Source organism: Malania oleifera, chromosome 12 (genome assembly GCF_029873635.1).
Source record: "Malania oleifera isolate guangnan ecotype guangnan chromosome 12, ASM2987363v1, whole genome shotgun sequence".
In the NCBI taxonomy this organism is placed as follows: Eukaryota; Viridiplantae; Streptophyta; class Magnoliopsida; order Santalales; family Ximeniaceae; genus Malania; species Malania oleifera.
In genome coordinates, this window is record NC_080428.1 from 7,153,609 (window position 1) to 7,170,485 (window position 16,877).

The following is a 16,877-nucleotide window of genomic DNA, read 5'->3' on the forward strand; positions in this document are numbered from 1 at the left end:
ATCTTTGTTGCTATATCTTTTGATTGGTATTATCATCTTGACACAAAGATCAAATAATTTTTACAAACCATTTTTGAATATCTCTTGTGGTTTATTTTGAGAAAAATATTTGTTAAGATATTTCAAGTGTGCTTGTGATCTTTGTTGCTGCATTGTGATTAATACTATTATTTTGACACAAAGATCCTATCACTTACACTCTCATGAACCGATTGTCATATTTGCATTAATATTTTAGAGTAGATATTAATACTACACTGAACTTATCATATCTTATCATTTGGTAGTGTGTTGATTATATTGGTACATATCAGTTTGTGTAAGAAGCATTTCCGTGTATGTAAATTTTTATACATTCATTGTATTCCAGGCATGGGCCTAAAGAGGGAGACTAGCCCTGTTGAATAGTCCCAGATTGACTTAGACCCAATTAGGAAAGGTAGGTGCACCATCCTGGTAAGGTCTAGGTTGAGGTCAGCCCCGCTAATTGACCTGGTTGTATTAGGTACCGCTCCACCCTTTAAGTGAGCTTATAGTTTAATCATTGTACATGTGTTCCAAGGTGGGGATGTAGGCAGTATTGGTCGAACCCCAATAACATATCTGGTGTTGATTTTTTTTTTCACAATTTACGTTCTGCACCTGTATGTTTACACTTATTATTTGAATATTTTTTTGGGATTGTGAATACATAGAAAGACCTTAGCTTTATGAAATACTTCCTACTGGATTAGCTAAACCTAAGAAGAATTTTAAATTTCCAATTCACCCCCCTCTTGGGATTGCACCAAAGCTAACACCTTAGGTTTTTCTCGTGGGTAAAATATCTTGCATGTGATTGATTAGGTTCAAAAAATGATTTCATAAATTATATTAAAGATCTGCAAATGTTGAATATTATGTTGATTATAATTTCATGTTGGTCACACGCTAATTTAATATATTGTTTCTTCCCTTACTGAGATGTATCTCACCAAAATACAAATTTATCTTTTTCAGGACCTCCATGAGATCGAGCTTAGAAAGCTCGAGGTTATTACAACATTTTTGGGTTAGAGAAAAGGGAAAGGGTATAATTTTGATGATATTTTTGGGATGTAAATATTTTATGATTTATATTTTATGTTTTAAGTCTTCTGGGTTGGGAATACTGGAAGTTGTTGGTTATGTTTTTGGAGATATGTATATATATGGATGCAAATGGTTGAACGGATTATTGTAGAATGTAGATAGAAGTAGAAAACTCTGGTATATTATTGATAGAGGACTGAAGTTATGTTTTCCGCTACGTAAATATTAATGGAATAACAGGTACAAGAAAATGAATGACGTGGCACCCGGGTCCCATAAGGCAGGTTCGGGGCGCCACAGAGCACGATTAATCAGGTATAACACACTGAACCGGGTTTATTAGTTAGTAAAAATTTTGAGGATAAAATTTTCTAAAATATATAAGAATTAAAAATTAAAATTAAAAGTAATTATTAATTAAATTTTTAATTAAATTTTATTAAACTAATTAATTAAATAAACAAATAAAAAGGAATAGTATGAAAGAAAAAAATTGGAATAAGGATATATATATATCCATTGGAAAGTTTCTTCGTGAAGCTAAGTATCCAATTTCAAATTGGATTTCATTCTGCTCTCATCTCTCTAGTACACTCTCACGCCTCAAGCCTCACGCCTCCCTCCTCCATCTTCCTCCTCTCTCTCCTCATTTTCTCGGTCAATATTCAACCGATCATAAAACCGAAGATATCGCTGGGTTCCTATCTCTGCCACCGACATTTCTATCGGAGCAAATTTTTCGTGGGAGCGACGTACGCACCACTACTGGGGAAAAGTAAACCCTAACTTTTTACTCAATTTCTCCTTAGATCTTTAGCTAAATCGAGGATCGGGCACCACCACAGGGTCCTAATCTCGATTGTCGTCATTTTGGCCGAAATAAATTTTCAATTTGGGTTTCCTAGGCACCACTCCAAAGCGAGAGTGAGATTTGGGGAATTAAGTAAATTGGTTATATTTGAAAGTATAATTATTTATTTTCAATTTATGGGCCTAGGAAAAGTTAAATTAATATTTTATTTAGGGTTGATTTAATTGAACAAGGATTATTGAATCAGGGTTTGGGTGAGCGCCGCAGGTATCTTTTTGGGGTCCCTGTTGGCATAGTTCAAGAAACTAGATAAGAGGGAATATATATTAAACCAGGATTTTATGAATTAAACAGATAAGAAAATGAATAATTTATGTATATGTATACATTTTCTTATTGGTTAAAAATGCCAATAGTTTAAATTATGATTTCTAAGCCTAGGGCTATTTTATTAGTTATGTATATGTGAAAAGAGACTGATGAAAGTGAAATATTTTTCAGGAAAATTATGTAAGAAATTAAAGGTATATTTCCAGTATGTGAATGTTAAATGTAGGTTGGCTTATTTTGCAGGAAATATATATGAATTTTACTCCTAAATAGTGTAGCATGAGTAAATAGAATTCTGTGTCGAATTATGTTGTAAGTATAAGATGCTGGATAGACAGGAAATGAACTGAGTATGAAAACGATATATGAAATATGCTGCATGTGAGTATTAATGCAACCATCGAAACAAAAATAACTTAAACATGCTAGAAAAAAATAGCTGAAAGATGCTGGGTCACATTGTAATAACCTAAAAAAAATATTAATTAATTAATTAAAATTATTAATCAATTAATTAGTTAAATATTATTAAATTAATGTATTAAATAAACAAATAAAAAATAGTATGAAAATAAAATAAAATTATTAATTAAAGAGTAATTAGTAATTAATTAATTAATTAATTATTATTAAATTGAATTAATTAAGTAAATTATATGATGGGTATATATATATAAGGATAAGGTGTATATATATGGTTGAAGTAATAAGTATATATATATATAATATAATATAAAATAATGTAAAGATAGAATTAAATGAATTGAATTTCAATTTGAAATCCAATTCAATTAGAAACCTTACCTCTCCAGAGTTCATGCCTTTCAGGATTTCAGTCACTCTCGGCTTCTCTTAGTATCTCCGTCTCACTCCTCCGTCCTCCTTCTCTCTCTCCTCAATTTCGTCAGCCTAACGAGCATCGATCATAAAACAAAAGGTATTGTTAGATTCCTTACTCCGCCATTGACATTTCTACTAGAGCGGATTTGTCATGGGAGCGACGTAGGCACCACTCCTAGGAAAAGATATATTTTCCCTAATTTCTCAATTTTTCATTAAATCTGTTGTTAAATCAACAATCAGGCACCACCATGGGGTCCTAGTCAAGATCGTCATCATTTTGACGTAGGTAAACTTCCAATTTGGGTTTTCTAGACCCCACTCCAAAGCAAGAGTGAGATTTGGGAGATTTGGCAAATTGGTTATATTTGCGGGTATAACTATTAATTTGAAAATTATGGCTCTTGGAAATATTTAAATAGTATTATATTTAGGAATAATTTAATGAAATCAGGATTTTTTATTCATGGGTCCGGGTGAGCACCGCAGGTATTTTTCGGAGTCTCTATTGGTGTAGTTCAAGAAACCAGGTAAGGGAAAAAATATATATTAAATCAAAATTTTTATGAATTTAACGGAAAATGAATTGTGTTATACATACATGTATATGTTTCAGTATGGGTTTAAAATGCCAACCGTTTAAATTATGTTTTTCCGAGTTTAGGGCTATTTATTAGATATGTATACGCAAAAATGAACTGATGAAAGTGGGAAAATATTTCCAGGATAATTATGTAAGAAATGAAAGGTATTTTCAGCAATAAACATTAAATGTTGGTTGGCTTATTTTACAAGTAGTGTGTGAATTTTATTGCTAAACTGTGTGGCATGAAATTTTGTGTAAATATATGTTAAATGTATGAGATGCAGGTTAAGTAAGTAATGCATTGTGAATAAAACATGATATGGACTATGTTGTTTGTTTGTGTTAATGTAACCATGTAAACAACTGAAAGATGCTGGGTAAAACAGCTGAAAGATGCTGGGTATGAAATGAAAAGAAATGAAAATGGAAATAAATGAAATGGAAATGAAATGTGAAATGTGAACAATGTAAAATGGGAAAGAGCCACTAAAAGTGAAATGAAATGAAATGTTAAAGTTATGAACATGAACATATGTGAATGGTTGAATAATGATAGAAAGAATAATGTATTATGTTATTCGAAGTATTTATGTATGTAGAACATGTTACATTTGGGCAGGGCACACTCTTCGCCTGAGGGCTTGCTGAGTAAGGAGAGTGCACTAGTTGCTTTAGATGTGGCAGTAGTTGCACAACGTACTAGGGCAGAGGGAACATACTTGTATGGGTGGGTAAATTTCCCTATCCTTGAGGCCTTCACTGGTAAACCTTTGTTCGAGCCGTGTGAGTATGAGATCAATTTAATACTTGAGGGATTACCGAGTAGGGTGAGTGCCTTGGTATGCTCTAATTATGACCTTCGGGTTGCCTAAGTATCAGAGCAAAGGGGTGCTACTTGTATGGGTGAGTAATCACCCCTATTCTCAGGTAATCTCGTGGGTTGAATCTTTTGCATATGTTTGGTTAGGATCAGAGAATGATTTTAGAAATTATGTTAACGATTTTCAAATGTTAAATATTATATTGTTATATACACTCATGTTAGTCACAGGCTGTTTTAATATATGGTTTCTTCCCTTACTGAGATGTGTCTCACCCGATTATAAATGTATTTTTTTTCAGGACTTTTTCGAAGTCGAGCTTAGAGAGCTCGAGGTTTTGTAGCATTTTTAGGAAATAGATAGAGAAAAGGGTATATTTTTATGTTAATTTTTAGATATATAAATTTATGTTTTTGGTTCTATGTTTTGAGTTTTCTAAGATAGGAATGGTTGAGAATATTGGATGTTTTTGGAGATATTTATAAATGTTGAATACAGGTGGATGATTAATTTGTTATAGTTGATAGATAGAGATAGTAAACTCTGGTATTATATTTGTGGAGTTTATATTTATGTTTTTCGCTACGTATTGGATTATGGATTATCAGGGATATTATCAAGTATAATGCACCGGACTCGGGTTTAAGGGTTCAGGGCATTACATTATGGTATCAGAGAAAAGTCTAGCCAGAAGTGTGATTAATTTCACATCGCCTGGATATGGAAATGTTAGAGTATTAGGTTAGGAATGATTTATACCAGAGTATAGGATTGATTTGCGATAAGGATAAGGATGTGTAGATTAAGATACCGTTAGGAATTCTAAGTTGTGTTTCGTAAGTTTGGGGGTAGAAATCTCTTTTTGGTCTTCTGTGTTTGTTTGACGAAGTAGCTAGCTTCAGAAAATCATGGTAAATCCATCGATGGTGATGTTTCCAAGCAGAGAAATAAGAACTCAGGATTTGAACTTGAATGTCAGGTTGGTTGATTTAGGGAGAATAAAAAAGTCTTTGAAGGAGAATAATTTAAGTGATGTGATAAAATGATTTGTGGTCAACCTGGGGTGTTTGATATTTGAATTTGAGTATTTGGAAATGTGTGGTATGAGGTTGGCTATAGATGATTGATTAGTAAAGAAATTTCGAGGATGAAATTTTCTAAAGGAGAGAAGAATGTAATAATCCAGAAAAAAAATATTAATTAATTAATAAAATTATTAATCAATTATTTAGTTGAATATTATTAAATTAATGTATTAAATAAAAAAATAAAAAAATAGCATGAAAATAAAATAAAATAATTAATTAAAGAGTAATTAGTAATTAATTAATTAAATATTATTAAATTGAATTAATTAAGTAAATTATATGATGGGTATATATATATATAAGGACAAGGTATATAAATATATAATATAATATAAAATAATGTAAAGATAGAATTAAATGAATTGGATTTCAATTTGAAATCCAATTCAAATAGAAACCTTACCTCTCCAGAGTTCACGCCTCTCAGGATTTCAGTCTCTCTTAGCTTCTCTCAGTATCTCCGTCTCACTCCTTCGTCCTCCTTCTCTCTCTCCTCAATTTCGTCAACCTAACGAGCGTCGATCGGAAAACGAAAGGTATCGTTAGATTCCTAGATCCACCATCGACATTTGTACTAGAACGGATTTGTCATGGGAGTGGTGTAGGCACCACTCCTGGGAAAAGGTATATTTTTCCTAATTTCTCAATTTTTCGTTAAATCTGTTGTTAAATCAATAATAAGGCATTACCATGGGGTCTTAGTCATGATCGTTGTCATTTTGACGTAGGTAAACTTCCAATTGGGGTTTTCTAGGCCCCACTCCAAAGCAAAAGTAGGATTTGGGAAATTTGGCAAATTGATTATATTTGCGGGCATAACTATTAATTTGAAAATTATGACCCTAGGAAATATTTAAATAATATTATATTTAGGAATAATTTAATGGAATTAGGATTTTTGATTCAGGGTCCGGGTGAGTGCCGCAGGTATTTTTCGGAGTCCCTGTTGGGGTAGTTCAAGAAACCAAATAAGGGGAAAAATATATATTAAATCAAAATTTTTATGAATTTAACAGAAAATGAATTGTGTTATATATACGTGTATATGTTTCGGTATGGGTTTAAAATGTCAACCATTTAAATTATTTTTTTCTGAGTTTAGGGCTATTTATTAGATATGTATACGCGAAAATTAACTGATGAAAGTGAAAAATTATTTTCAGGATAATTACGTAAGAAATGAAAGGTATTTTTAGTATATAAATATTAAATGTTGGTTGGCTTATTTTACAAGCAGTGTGTGAATTTTATTGATAAACTGTGTGGCATGTGATTTTGTGCAAATATATATTAAATGTATGAGATACAGGTTAAGTAAACAATGCATTGTGAATAAAACATGATATGGACTATGTTGCTTGTGTGTGTTAATGCAACCATGTAAACAACTGAAAGATGCTGGGTAAAACAGCTGAAAGATGCTGGGTAAATGTATGACAGCTGAAAGATGTTAGGTAAAACAGCTGAAAGATACTGGGTAAATATATGACAGTTGAAAAATGTTGGGTAAAACAGTTGAAAGATGCTGGGTAAAATAGCTGAAAGATGCTGGGTATGAAGTGAAAGGAAATGAAAATGAAAATGAAATATGAAATGTGAACAATGTAAAATGGAAAAGAGCCACTTAAAGTGAAATGAAATGAAATGTTAAAGTTATGAACATGAACATATGTGAATGGTTGAATAATGACAGAAAGAATAATGTATTATGTTATTAGAAGTATTTATGTATGTAGAAGATGTTACGTTTGGGCGGGGCACACTCTTTGCCTGAGGGCTTGCTGAGTAAGGCGAGTGCACTAGTAGTTTCAAATGTGGCAGTAGTTGTATAACGTACTAGGGCAGAGGGAACCAACTTGTATGGGCGGGTAGATTTCCCTATCCTTGGGGCCTTCGCTGGTAAACCTTTGTTTGAACTGTGTAAGTACGAGATCAATTTAATATTTGAGGGCTTACTGAGTAGGGTGAGTGCCCTGGTATGCTCTAATTATGACCTTCGAATTGCCTAAGTATCATAGCAGAAGGGTGCTACTTGTATGGGCGGATAATCACCCCTATTCTCGGCTAATCTCGTGGGTTGAATCTTTTGCATGTGTTTGATTAGGATAAGAGAATGATTTTAGAAATTATGTTAACGATTTTCAAATGTTAAATATTATGTTGTTATATAAACTTATGTTAGCCACATGTTGTTTTAATATATTGTTTCTTCCCTTACTAAGATGTGTCTCACCCGAATATAAATATATTTTTTTTCAGGACTCTTTCTAAGTCGAGCTTAGAGAGCTCGAGGTTTTGTAGCATTTTTTGGAAATAGATAAAGAAAATGGTATATTTTTATGTTAATTTTTAGATGTATAAATTTATGTTTTTTGTTCTATGTTTTGAGTTTTCTAAGATAGGAATGGTTGAGAATACTGAATTTTTTTTGAGATATTTATATATGTTGAATACAGGTGGATGATTAATTTGTTATAGTTGATAGATAGAGATAGTAAACTCTGGTATCATATTTGTGGAGTTTATATTTATGTTTTCCGCTGCGTATTGGATTATGGATTATCAGGGATAATATTCGGTATAATGCGCCGAACTCGGGTTTAAGGGTTCGGGGCGTTACATCGCATACTAGCGCACTTCTGTTTAGGCTAACATAAAAATAGCTTAATGATGATGGGTAGCAGATTAGCGCATTTCTATGTGGACTAACACAAAAGCAGCTGAAAGATGCTAGGTATGTTATGAAATGAAATGAAAATGAGAATGAAATGGAAATGAATGATGAGAATTATAAAATAGTGATAGACAAAATAATGTATTATGGTAATATCATTATTTATGCTTGTAGAACATGTTACGTTTGGATGGGACAAACTCTTCACCCGAGGGCTTGCTGAGAAATGCGAGTGCCCTGATTAGTATTAGGTGTAGTAGTAAGCAGAGGGAAAATGCTTGTATGGGCGGGTAGATTTACCTATTCTTGGGAGCCTTCACTAGTAAACCTTTTGATGACCTATGTGAGTACGAGATTACTTCTTCACATGAGGGCTTATTGAGTAAGGTAAATGCCTTGGTATGTTTCAGTTGTGACCTTCAGATTTCCTTTAGTATCAAAGCAGAGGGGTGCTACTTGTATGGGCGGGTAATCACCCCTATCCTTAGATTTTTCTTGTGGGTAAATTATCTTGCATGTGATTGATTGGGTTCAGAAAATGATTTCATAAATTATGTTAAAGATCTGCAAATGTTGAATATTATGTTGATTATAATTTCATGTTGTCCACACGCTGATTTAATATATTGTTTCTTTCCTTACTGAGATGTGTCTGACCCGAATACAAATTTATCTTTTTCAAGACCTTAACGAGATCGAGCTTTGAGAGCTCGAGGTTATTACAACATTTTTGGGTTATAGAAAAGGGAAAGGGTATTGTTGGCCTAAGGCTTACAATTCTTATTTTGATGATAACAAATAAATGATATGCTTAATATGTTTTAAATAAAAGTTTTTTAGGAAAGTAACAAAGCTCAAGTGCATAAGGAAGTTTATGGATTACGAAGAATCCTTGAAGAACACAAAGGAAAGCTTATGGATTAAAAAAGAGCTTGAAGAACAAAGCTATACTAAGAAAAGCACAAAGGAAAGATTGAAATCACAAAGTTGATGGAAGAACAAGATTGAAGACTAAAAGAATTATATTTTTTTTAGGATATTCTAAATGTAAGTACTTCAAAGTAAATCTCAAATATAAAGTGGTTTGAAGCTCATAAAAATTCAAAAATATGTTTCTATATATATACTCTAAAGAATATTTCTTAAATCAATAAAAAGAAAGGGTTTAAGAAAAGAAAACTTTTTGAAATAATGAAGGGCCAGGCAACTGCCATGATGAGGCAGGTGACTGCCACATTAAGAAAATGGTTTTTCAAAAAGTCAGTAAGTAGACAGGCAATTGCCCAAACTGCCAGGCGCCTACGTGAAACAAGCCAGGCAACTGCCTTGGTTCTGGTAGGCGACTGCCAGCATTCTATGTTGAGAGAGTGTTCTGTGACAGGCGACTGCCAAGTCATGGCAGGTGATTGCCACTCTAACGTTGACATTAATTCTCTCAATGGGAAGATTTTTTAAACCACGTTTTTGAACATATTTATTTCAAAATATTTGGAAATGATTTTTAGAAATCTTTGGGAGTAATGGATGACTTCTAAAACATCTATAAATAGTCAAACGCTTCAAAGGTTTAAGATGATTATCATTAAGGCAATAATGAAAGGTTTTTGAAATTAAGCAATTCTCAAAGTTTTGAGATCCAACAAATCTTCAAAGTTTTTCAGATCCAGCAATCTTCAAAGTTTTTAGATCAAGCAACTTTTCAAAAGTTTTTAGATCAAGTGATCTTCAAGTATTCAAATTTCTCAAAGGATCTAAAACTCTCTTGTACTTAAAATTCTGATCTACTATTGATTTATACTTTGAAGCAAAGCTTTTAAAAATCAAAGTCTTTCATTTTCTTTGAAAAATTATTTGGTAATTCATACTATGTATTGAGCTTCAAATTTCTTATATTTGAATTACCTTGGAGTATAAGTGAGCTGATCATTGTACTAATTTACTCTCTCGTGAGAGTTTCTTCTGTACACAAAATTTCCTTATCATCATTTTTAGATGATTCAGAGTTGTTGAGTCATTGGACCAAACAAGGGATTGTTGTTTGGAGAGACAGACTCTAGCCTAACAGAAGGAGTGGTTGTAAGTAGGTTTTGTTCCACCAAGTCAATGGAACTAATATAGTGGAATCCTTTGGTGTTTTGCCAAAGGCGATGACGTAGGCTGTGTTGAAGCCGAACCTCGTAAAAATCTTGTGTTTTTCTCTCTGCTTCACTTACTATTGTTGTATGATTTAAAAAGTGCAAGTTGCAGGTTCTTAAGTGAGAAAGAAACAAAAGTACTTGATATTTTAGAAAGTACGTTTTGATTAATCGTTTTGCGGAAACCCAAAAAGGGAGCATGTTGATTAATCTACGAAAATCTTGATTAAGTAAAGTGCATACTAAGAGTCTATAAGGAAATCAACAAAAGCTCTAATATTCTTGGTTGAGTGATTGAATTATCTTGATTTCATTATTTGACTTGTGAATTTAAATTTCAGTATTTTCAAGTGTGGCTATTATTTGTGTATCTTGTTTCTGGGTAATTAAAAACAAGAGCTTGAAAATCATTAAAATATAAAAAGAATCCAATTCACCCCCCCCCTCTTGGGAAGCTATTCCACATTTCAGGTATAATTTTGATGATATTTTTGGGATGTAAATATTTTATGATTTATATTTTATGTTTTAAGTCTTCTGGCTTGTGAATACTGGAAGTTGTTGGTTATATTTTTGGAGATATGTATATATATGGATGCAGATGGTTGAATGGATTATTATAGAATGTAGACAAAAGTAGAAAACTATAGTATATTATTAATAGAGGACTATAGTTATGTTTTCCGCTACATAATTATTAATGGAATAACAAGTATAGGAAAATGAATGACATGGCACCCGAATCCCACAAGGTAGGTTTGTGGCGCCACAAAGCACGGTTAATCAAGTATAACGCACTGAACCAGGTTTATGGGTTTAGGGCATTACATCAATTTTTACAAACTCTCCTTGCAGAGCGAAGAAGGCCCTAAGTCAAATTCACAGGGCTGACCCCAACTTGATCCTTACGAGCTAGATCAAACCCCCTCAGGGCACGCCTGGAATACAATCAAATAAACTTTTTCATATAATGAAAAGTACTTCTAACACAAGCAGATTTGTACAACAATTCAGCACAGTATAACCAATGCACATCAACAATATAAGAACTATAAGCTTAGTGCTATATGTGTCCAATCAACACTCAGAGTAATGCCTATAATCTATCAAGTGCAATGAGTGTATCAATAAGCTAATCTTTGAAATTACATATAGATTTATATCTCAATCATAGTTTAGGGTTTCAAAGATTTTCACCAAGTATAATCAGAATATCTCAAAAATATTTTCTTAATATTCAAGCACAAAGAGATATTCAAAAGTAAGCTTGTGAAAAACGATTTTGCACAATCAAAAACCACAAGCTTGATGAGTCTTGCAACAATGATGCAAAGACTCACTAGTTACAAAGGTTTTCCCACACAAAGATTTATTAGTTAAATCTGGGGAAAAACCTTGGCTAAAACTCTTAATAAAAAACAACAAAGCAATCAACACAAAGAGAGTTTTATGCAAGTTGGATCAAAGTAGGATTACTCAAGAACACTCTTTAGAAACTTGATTTCTCAAGGGAATAACAAAGGAAGAGTGTATTTGGCTTTGTATGAAAAAAAATATGCTCTCAAAAATTCGAAGGATTTTTGTGCTAATCCATTGCTAATCTGAGCAAATGAACCCCTATATATAGAGAAGGCCTAAATTATAACTGTTGGGGATACATGGGGAATAATTAAATTTGTTTTAAATAAGTTTAAGAAAATTAACCCAATTTAACCCCAATTGACCGTGGTAAAATTTAAACCAACCCGAGAGTTTCGGTCGACTGAACCATAGGTTCGGTCGCCCGAATACTCATATACATAAAAAGTAATTTTTGAAGTTTGGGTACCTAAATAAGGGTTTGGTTTGCTGACCAAGATGATTTTCCAATCTGTCCGAGGTTCGGTTGCCTGGTCTCAAGTTCGGTCTGTCGAACATGAACATTCGATCGCCCAAGGGTATTTTGAATGTGAAGTTTGGGCGCCCGAGTTGTTGGAAAAAGTTAGGGCTTGAGTTCGGTCGACCGTGGACACTCATTTCATTTGAGTTCGATCGCCCAAAGTCGAGTCAACTTTTTGACCATTCAACGGTTCAGTCAACTGAGGTGTTTTGAACACCCAGGTTCAGTCGCCTGAAACCCTAATTACTTAACGCCTTAAGTCCTGTTTTAACTCAATAAGTTCCCCTGATAGTATATGTGATAATGGGGACTATCCTTAGTGTAAGTGCAAGAAGCTAGGGTTTTTCTAAGGTCTTTGAGCTTATTAGTTCCTACATGCATGATATGCATTCATTATTACAGACCTTTCCTATATTACTATTATAGACGCAAAATGAAGATAATATAAATTACAACAAATGAATCTTCTGAGTCTTTATTCTTTTAGTCTTCACATGCCATCATATGATCTTGCCAATATGAACTTACACACAAACTTGACAGACATTAAATACTGGAGTATTTGTCATAATCAAAACAAGGCATGACCTATAAGGTCAACAAATATCAATGTGCTAAGTTGCTCTGTCAAGAAAACCTTCTTCTTTATATTCAGCTTCCTCTTCACTGTGCACAGATTCCTTTAAAAATTTTGCATACGAAGGAACTTGTTGTTAGGCATCCAAAAGTGGAATATTAATCTTTACTTGCTTGAAGATTTCTTGAATTTTAGTGCGATATTTGTTCTTCTGGCCAGTTGTCAATCTCTGAGGATAGGGAACCACAGGCCATTACTCCTTATTAGTCTTGGCCTCCACATTGACTAAGTTCTTTAATTTTGGGCTCGCTTCCTCTAATTTTCTTTGGCTTCATCTGTCTTAGTTGTAACATCAAGTGTCAGGACAACTATTTGTATCTCAGGTTGGGAAACTTATTTTGCACTTCTCAAAGTAACAACAACTTTTGCTGTCTTAAGAGAATCCCCTGAGACATTATGTACTTGTTGCTATTGTTGCCGATATACTTAAGGATTAGGCTGAGGTTGTGCCGAAAATTTCCCTTTCTCTAAGGTACTCAATTTCATGCTCATCTTATTAATGGTGCCCCACAATTCATTTACTATATGAGTGTTCTGATTTTTAGTTGTGGCCTAAATTTGCATAAATTTTCGAAGTGTATTAGTCATTTGTGTCATACGATCATCAAGAGACTTCTTCGATGTATCAATTGTATTAGATTGGAATTCTGGGGGTGAATAGTTATGAGAAATGTGATGTGTCTAATACTGATGCAAAGGAAGTGGTGCATAGCACTATGAAGGTTGCTGAAACTGCTAAGAAAATTGACCAGGTTGATCATTCCTCCATGAAAAATTAAATTGACTCTTCCATCTCAGATTATAATTGTTAGAGAAAAGTTGATTTAGTGCTCTGTTAACCCAATTTGTCAATTGCATTTGATTTGACCCACTCTCCTATAATACTGGCATAATCAAGCAGCCTGAGTCTTATGGCTAGCATTGGCACAAAAAGAATATACCTCCACTGCTTTCGTAGCTTTCACCTTCTCTAATTTCATAACCTCTAACGTCATAGTCAAAGCAGCCATACGAGCCTAGAGAACAATTTCTACTTTGATTTCATATTTACCTCCACCACCAATTGTTCTAAGAGGTTTTGTTGCCAATGGTGCCTGACCAGATCATGTATTCCATTGTTGGGCACTTTCAGCTAGGTAATCAAAAAATGAGAGTGCTTGATCTAGTTCTTTGCTAAAGAATTCCTCGTTGCACATGGTTTGAACATACTATTTGCATTCAGGAGTGAGAGCTAGGTAAAAATAATTGACTAGCCCCCAAGACTCAAACCCATGATGTGGAAAAATGTTTATCAGCTCCTTGAAACTTTCCCAACAAGCTTAGAAAGTCTCATCACCTTTCTGTATAAATTGACTTATTTGATCTTGCAGAAATTGGGTCCTCTAAAATGGAAAAAAAAAAATTATGTAAGAATTTACGTTGCATATCAGTCCAACTAGGGATAGAATTAGGCTTCAAAGAATTAAACCAAATCTTCATTTTATCCTTTAAGGAGGAAAGGAAATAAACGAAGTTTAATAAACTCATTAGTGTCAGCTCTAGTAATAAAAGTAGTACAAGTCAACTCAAAGTCCGTCAAGTGCTGGTAAGGACTCTCAAAATCCATCTCGTGGAACTGAGGTATCACTTACATCATCCTATGCTTAATCGTAAAATTAGGTGCATCACTAGGTAAAGCAATGCATGGTAGTGTAGTGGTGTGTATGGACTACAAAAAATCTTTAAGAGTGCGTGGTGTAGGTGCAGCCATAGTTTTTTCAAAACTCACTTCCACAAAAGGATTGTACAAATCAATTTCAAATCCTCACTTGTAAGAAAAATAGAAGAACTATCCGACTCTATACTGTGTGTTGGCCTTACAAGACTTAAAATCTTATTATCTTGTTTTGATGCTAACAAACAAGTGGAATTTAATGTATTTGTGTGAGTAATGTTATTTCAGGGCTCATGTATGAGAAAGTAAGGTCAAAGTGCTACAAGGATCAAATGAAACTTAAAAGAGTCAAAGCATGGATTTAAAGATGATATATTAAAACTTGAAGAATATGAGGACATGAATGATTTTTTGAAAGCCAAGGAATGTTAAGGTCAAAAGAGCCAAAAAAAAGCAAAGTGAGAAAGCTCAAGAATATTAAAGCTCAAAGACCAAGAAAAAGTCCAAGGACTAAGCATGAAGACTCAAGAACCTAAAATGTGAAAAGTCTTAAAAGTCTTTATGTAAGTACTTTAATGTTTAAATATCGTTATAAATATTTTGAAACTCTTAAGTTAACTTCTTGGACCTAGATACCTTTTAAAAGACTTGGAAAATATTTTTATAAGGTCAAAAGATATTTCAAAAAAGTTAAAATTATTTTTGGAATGAAAAGCACCAAAAGGAGGTTTTTCCAAATGCTGTTAGTTTTTATACATCCGCATTGAGATGCATTTTGCACTATCAAAAACTCCTTATTTTAAACCGTATTCAACACGAAAGTTGTACTATTTTATCTTAGATTTCTTTTGACACCAAGAACACCTAATTTAGAGTTATACAGAAAATGTTATGAGTAAAATACTGAAGTGGGGTCACAGCTGTCAACCAATTGAACACTGTTCACGGAAGGAACTTCAGCTGACTGAACAGCAAACGGAGCCACTTCAGACGACCGAAGTGTAACTTCAGACATTTGAAGAATAACTTCAGATGACTGGAGATTAAGTTCAGTCATCTAAAGATTTTTTGCTGAATTTTTTTAAAGAGGTAGAACCACCTCAGATGACTGAACCCGAGACTTTAGTCATCTGAACACTGTTAGCGGGCAAAAATTTCAAATATTTTATTTTTTAAATAATTTTTTCTTGGGCTCCAAACTTTCTAAAAACTTGGGAAATAGTCCAAGTAAATTTGGGCAACAAGAAAATACTTTTGAAAGCTTATAAATACATGATTTTGCAAATCAAAAAGACACCAAGAATTGAAAAATCTGTTTGAGAAGCTGAAAGCACTCTTGTTCTTCCAAAGGTCTCTTGCTCACTCATTGCAAAACTCTTTTTCTGAGATATTCTGAAGTGCTAATCCTTCCTTCTCTGAATTCCTACTGCTAATCCTCATCTAAGAAGGATATTGGTGAATTCTACACTTAAGCTTCATTGTATTTCATATTGATATTTTACATTGAAGTATATAGTGCTGAAATTGTACTAACTTGCTCTTTCAGAGAGTATACTTGTACACAGATCTTATCTTGTGTTTCTTGTAGTTCTTTGACGTTCCAAGGATTGTTTGGATCGTTGGCTAAGTAAGGGGACATTGCTTAGAGAGGTGGGCTCTAGCCTAATTAAGGAGTGACCAAACGAGGGGACATCATTTAGAGAGGCAAGCTCTAGCCTAGTGAAGGAGTGTTTGAGTGTGGGGTATCGCTTGTAAAGGTTTTGTTCCACCCGTCAATGGAATAGGTTTAGTGAATCCTTTGGTGGATTGCCAAAGGCGAGGACGTAGGCTGGGTATAAGCCGAACCTCGTAAAAATCTCTATCTCACTCTCTCTTTCCCTGTTCTTTATTTTTAGTACATATTTCAATTGCGTGGATGGTTTAAATTTGAAATCATATAAACTATGTATATTTGGAAATCAAACAAACTTAAAGTTTAATTTTGATTTGGGATTGCGGAAACCGAAAGGGAGTACGTTGTTTAAACCATACTTTGCGGAAACCATATAGGAGTACGTTACTTGGTTAAACATCCCAAAGATAAATTAACTTAAGAGTTTATTTGAATTTTGAAGTTTGGAAAGGGAAATTAGATCTTATATTGAACATCAAATTGAAGAAGCAATTTTATATATACATGGCTTTGTTCAAACTCACATTTACTGCAGGGCTGAACACAATACAAAAGCTGAAAGTTACATGTACCATTAATATATTGTGATTGAATGGTATAAAACTTGAGATTGAGTGAATTGTGTTTATATTTTAGAAAGTGCTAAATCTTGAATGATTTCATAAATCTAATAATGCTG

At 33.4% G+C, this 16,877-nt stretch overlaps 1 pseudogene; it reads left to right on the plus strand.

Moving 5' to 3' along the window:
• The first annotated feature begins 14,138 nt into the window (after positions 1-14,138).
• LOC131145252 (small nucleolar RNA R71) lies at positions 14,139-14,238 on the plus strand (annotated as a pseudogene).
• The last annotated feature ends 2,639 nt before the right edge of the window (positions 14,239-16,877 follow it).